Genomic DNA, 6,000 nt, shown 5'->3' with positions numbered 1-6,000 from the left:
TATCAGTGTGGATGACGGATCACCACCTCAAGCTGAACCTCGGCAAGACGGAGCTGCTCTTCCTCCCGGGAAGGACTGCCCGTTCCATGATCTCGCCATCACGGTTGACAACTCCATCGTGTCCTCCTCCCAGAGCGCTAAGAACCTTGGCGTGATCCTGGACAACACCCTGTCGTTCTCAACTAACATCAAGGCGGTGGCCCGTTCCTGTAGGTTCATGCTCTACAACATCCGCAGAGTACGACCCTGCCTCACACAGGAAGCGGTGCAGGTCCTAATCCAGGCACTTGTCATCTCCGTCTGGATTACTGCAACTCGCTGTTGGCTGGGCTCCCTGCCTGTGCCATTAAACCCCTACAACTCATCCAGAACGCCGCAGCCCGTCTGGTGTTCAACCTTCCCAAGTTCTCTCACGTCACCCCGCTCCTCCGCTCTCTCCACTGGCTTCCAGTTGAAGCTCGCATCCGCTACAAGACCATGGTGCTTGCCTACGGAGCTGTGAGGGGAACGGCACCTCAGTACCTCCAGGCTCTGATCAGGCCCTACACCCAAACAAGGGCACTGCGTTCATCCACCTCTGGCCTGCTCGCCTCCCTACCACTGAGGAAGTACAGTTCCCGCTCAGCCCAGTCAAAACTGTTCGCTGCTCTGGCCCCCCAATGGTGGAACAAACTCCCTCACGACGCCAGGACAGCGGAGTCAATCACCACCTTCCGGAGACACCTGAAACCCCACCTCTTTAAGGAATACCTAGGATAGGATAAAGTAATCCTTCTCACCCCCCCTCTTAAAAGACCTAGATGCACTATTGTAAAGTGGCTGTTCCACTGGATGTCATAAGGTGAAAGCACCAATTTGTAAGTCGCTCTGGATAAGAGCGTCTGCTAAATGACTTAAATGTAAATGTAATGTAAATGAAAGGAAAGGAAAGGAAAGGGAAGGAAAGGAAAGGAGGACAGGGCTATGAGACAGAGGGAAAGGAAAGGAAAGGAGGACAGGGCTATGAGACAGAGGGAAAGGAAAGGAAAGGAGGACAGGGCTATGAGACAGAGGGAAAGGAAAAGAAAGGAGGACAGGGCTATGAGACAGAGGGAAAGGAAAAGAAAGGAGGACAGGGCTATGAGACAGAGGGAAAGGAAAAGAAAGGAGGACAGGGCTATGAGACAGAGGGAAAGTAAAGTAAAGTAAAGTAAAGGAAAGGAAAGGAAAGGGAAGGAAAGGAAAGGAAAGGAAAGGAAAGGAAAGGAAAGGAAAGGAAAGGAAAGGAAAGGAAAGGAAAGAAAAGAAAAGAAAAGAAAAGAAAAGGAAAGGAAAGGAAAGGAGGACAGGGCTATAAGACAGAGGGAAAGGAAAGGAGGACAGGGCTATGAGACAGAGGGAAAGGAAAGTAAAGGAAAGGAGGACAGGGCTATGAGACAGAGGGAAAGGAAAGGAAAGGAGGACAGGGCTATGAGACAGAGGGAAAGGAAAGGAAAGGAGGACAGGGCTATGAGACAGAGGGAAAGGAAAAGAAAGGAGTACAGGGCTATGAGACAGAGGGAAAGGAAAAGAAAGGAGGACAGGGCTATGAGACAGAGGGAAAGGAAAAGAAAGGAGGACAGGGCTATGAGACAGAGGGAAAGGAAAGGAAAGGAAAGGAGGACAGGGCTATGAGACAGAGGGAAAGGAAAGGAAAGGAGGACAGGGCTGTGAGACAGAGGGAAAGGAAAAGAAAGGAGGACAGGGCTATGAGACAGAGGGAAAGGAAAGGAAAGGAAAGGAGGACAGGGCTATGAGACAGAGGGAAAGGAAAGGAAAGGAGGACAGGGCTATGAGACAGAGGGAAAGGAAAGGATGGGATAGGGGGGTCTATTACTCCACAGGAATGTTCAATTATTCAGACACAAATGAACGCATTACACATACGGACACAAGATGTCAAAACATATGCACCGCCATACACTAACACAACTTAAATTATCTCTCCCTCTGTGTCCCACATTCTCTTTCTCTCTCTCACACACACACACACACACAAATGCGCTCGCACTGGACCATAAATCTGGCAAGGACAGCCATGGCCCAGGACTAGAACAGGTGTTGGGGGTATTGGGGGGTGAGAGTACTCAGTGTGTGCCTGCTTGCATGAGTGTGTATGTGTACTTCACTCAGCCAGACCAGGTGGGATCCCATAATGCACTGCAACAGCTCCCTCTAACTCTGTCTTCCAACCTTCATGACCAACATGACTCATCACCTCAACCATATAATCTCTAGGTGAAAACACCTAGTGGTGCTGTGGCTCATATTACTGGACTTGTGTCATTGAGAGGAAGTTGTACATTCATATAATTTGGGTTGAGAGTTATGTCACTTAACTGCCTCTTAGCCTCAACTATCTTGTAGCCTCTTCTTTACAGGTGGCACAGACTTCCCTGGAATGTTTTGGTATACTGAAAGTCAAGGAGCACACATTTACATAGGCTTGTCTCGTATCAAACGCTTAAACTCTTTTACATTACAGTAATAACATCTCATCATAACATATGTATGCTCACGCCAGGAGTCACTCTCTGGTTCACTGGCATAACCTAACTCATACACAGCGTACATCTTTTTACATGGCATTTTAGTCATTTAACAGACACTTATCCAGAGCGACTTACAGGACAAATTAGGGTTAAGTGCATTGCTCAAGGGCGCATCGATAGATTTTTCAACTAGTCAGCTTGGGGATTCAAACCAGCAACCGTTCAGCTACTGGCTCAATGCTCTTAACCGCTAGTCTACCTGCTGCCCTAAACACATCAAAATGAGATCGCACACCTGCAAAAACACACACACGGTTAAAATACATAGCTAACATTGCAGACACACACACAGGCCAACACGTTCTAATGCTTAAGAGGGATGGATATAAACACACACACACGGTGCTGGAACTATTGTGATTTATTGGGGAGTAAGTGGTTTAAGCTGCACATCTCGCTCCGACACATAAACACCTGACAGCGGGCCTCATAAATAAGGCTATACAGACGCCTGCTGGGTAAATTACACTCAGCACTATCTCTTAACCCTTCAACCCTATTCTCAACCAGCTGGTAGAGCATGTTTAGACAATGGATTTAGAAGTGGATAAAAAAATAAAAAAATTCACTTGAACTTGATTGGTCAACTCTCCCAGCCCTTTGGCATCAATTTACATATGTTGTATCCTTTTGGGTTAAGGCAGTTCAATTGTGGCATGCTAGCTTTGCCCACTCAGAGGGCTTTAAGAAAACTTGATATCAGTCACCAAAGATATGGGATAAAAGGAAGGAATTCAGTTGGTGAGGGATTAATATTGCACCAGTCCTGTTAGTAGACATTGAAGAGTAGGAGTATGAAGATAGTTTAAAATGTAAATATGATTGAATTGTTGACAATGCACTATATTAGGCAACATAAATAGGTTATACTACATTTCATGACCCATGACTTAATGTCACCTGTAAAATAATGCCTGAGGGAGATTACACTATACACCACCTGAAAATGTACACCACATCAGTCACTGGCTTCATCAATAAGTGCATCGATGACGTCGTCCCCACAGTGACTGTACGTACATACAGTGCCTTGCGAAAGTATTCGGCCCCCTTGAACTTTGCAACCTTTTGCCATATTTCAGGCTTCAAACATAAAGATATAAAACTGTATTTTTCTGTGAAGGATCAACAACAAGTGGGACACAATCATGAAGTGGAACGACATTTAATGGATATTTCAAACTTTTGTAACAAATCAAAAACTGAAAAATTGGGCGTGCAAAATTATTCAGCCCCCTTAAGTTAATACTTTGTAGCGCCGCCTTTTGCTGCGATTACAGCTGTAAGTCGCTTGGGGTATGTCTCTATCAGTTTTGCACATCGATAGACTGAAATTTTTTCCCATTCCTCCTTGCAAAACAGCTCGAGCTCAGTGAGGTTGGATGGAGAGCATTTGTGAACAGCAGTTTTCAGTTCTTTCCACAGATTCTCGATTGGATTCAGGTCTGGACTTTGACTTGGCCATTCTAACACCTGGATATGTTTATTTTCGAACCATTCCATTGTAGATTTTGCTTTATGTTTTGGATCATTGTCTTGTTGGAAGACAAATCTCCGTCCCAGTCTCAGGTCTTTTGCAGACTCCATCAGGTTTTCTTCCAGAATGGTCCTGTATTTGGCTCCATCCATCTTCCCATCAATTTGAACCATCTTCCCTGTCCCTGCTGTCCCTGCTGAAGAAAAGCAGGCCCAAACCATGATGCTGCCACCACCATGTTTGACAGTGGGGATGGTGTGTTCAGGGTGATGAGCTGTGTTGCTTTTACGCCAAACATAACGTTTTGCATTGTTGCCAAAAAGTTCAATTTTGGTTTCATCTGACCAGAGCACCTTCTTCCACATGTTTGGTGTGTCTCCCAGGTGGCTTGTGGCAAACTTTAAACAACACTTTTTATGGATATCTTTAAGAAATGGCTTTCTTCTTGCCACTCTTCCATAAAGGCCAGATTTGTGCAATATACGACTGATTGTTGTCCTATGGACAGAGTCTCCCACCTCAGCTGTAGATCTCTGCAGTTCATCCAGAGTTATCATGGGCCTCTTGGCTGCATCTCTGATCAGTATTCTCCTTGTATGAGCTGAAAGTTTAGAGGGATGGCCAGGTCTTGGTAGATTTGCAGTGGTCTGATACTCCTTCCATTTCAATATTATCGCTTGCACAGTGCTCCTTGGGATGTTTAAAGCTTGGGAAACCTTTTTTTATCCAAATCCGGCTTTAAACTTCTTCACAACAGTATCTCGGACCTGCCTGGTGTGTTCCTTGTTCTTCATGATGCTCTCTGCGCTTTTAACGGACCTCTGAGACTATCACAGTGCAGATGCATTTATACGGAGACTTGATTACACACAGGTGGATTGTATTTATCATCATTAGTCATTTAGGTCAACATTGGATCATTCAGAGATCCTCACTGAACTTCTGGAGAGAGTTTGCTGCACTGAAAGTAAAGGGGCTGAATAATTTTGCACGCCCAATTTTTCAGTTTTTGATTTGTTAAAAAAGTTTGAAATATCCAATAAATGTCGTTCCACTTCATGATTGTGTCCCACTTGTTGTTGATTCTTCACAAAAAAATATGTTTGAAGCCTGAAATGTGGCAAAAGGTCGCAAAGTTCAAGGGGGCCGAATACTTTCGCAAGGCACTGTACCCCAACCAGAAGCCACCAGAAGCCATGTCATCAGTCCGGTGAAACCTGTGCCGGCTCCACGCACCAGGCCTCCAGTGCGCCTCCCCAGTCTGGTACATCCTGTGCCGGCTCCCCGCACTCGCCCTGAAGAGTGTGTCATCAGTTCGGTGAAGCCTGTGCCGGCTCCACGCACTCACCCTGAAGAGTGAGTCTCCAACAACGGTCTACAGCCCGGAACCTCCAGCGACGGTTCACAGTCCAAAGCTTCCAGCGATGGTTCACAGTCCAAAGCTTCCAGCGACGGTTCACAGTCCAAAGCTTCCAGCGACGGTTCACAGTCCAAAGCTTCCAGCGATGGTTCACAGTCCAAAGCTTCCAGCGACGGTTCACAGTCCAAAGCTTCCAGCGACGGTTCACAGTCCAAAGCTTCCAGCGACGGTTCACAGTCCAAAGCTTCCAGCGACGGTTCACAGTCCAAAGCTTCCAGCGACGGTTCACAGTCCAAAGCTTCCAGCGTGGGTTCACAGTCCAAAGCTTCTAGCGACGGTTCACAGTCCAAAGCTTCCAGCGATGGTTCACAGTCCAAAGCTTCCAGCGATGTTTCACAGTCCAAAACTTCCAGCGACGGTTCACAGTCCAAAGCTTCCAGCGACGGTTCACAATCCAAAGCTTCCAGCGTGGGTTCACAGTCCAAAGCTTCCAGCGATGGTTCACAGTCCAAAGCTTCCAGCGACGGTTCACAGTCCAAAGCTTCCAGCGTGGGTTCACAGTCCAAAGCTTCCAGCGACGGTTCACAGTCCAA

This window comes from Oncorhynchus nerka, linkage group LG15, assembly GCF_034236695.1.
Source record: "Oncorhynchus nerka isolate Pitt River linkage group LG15, Oner_Uvic_2.0, whole genome shotgun sequence".
Lineage (NCBI taxonomy): Eukaryota > Metazoa > Chordata > Actinopteri > Salmoniformes > Salmonidae > Oncorhynchus > Oncorhynchus nerka.
Note: the sequence above shows the minus strand (reverse complement) of the source record.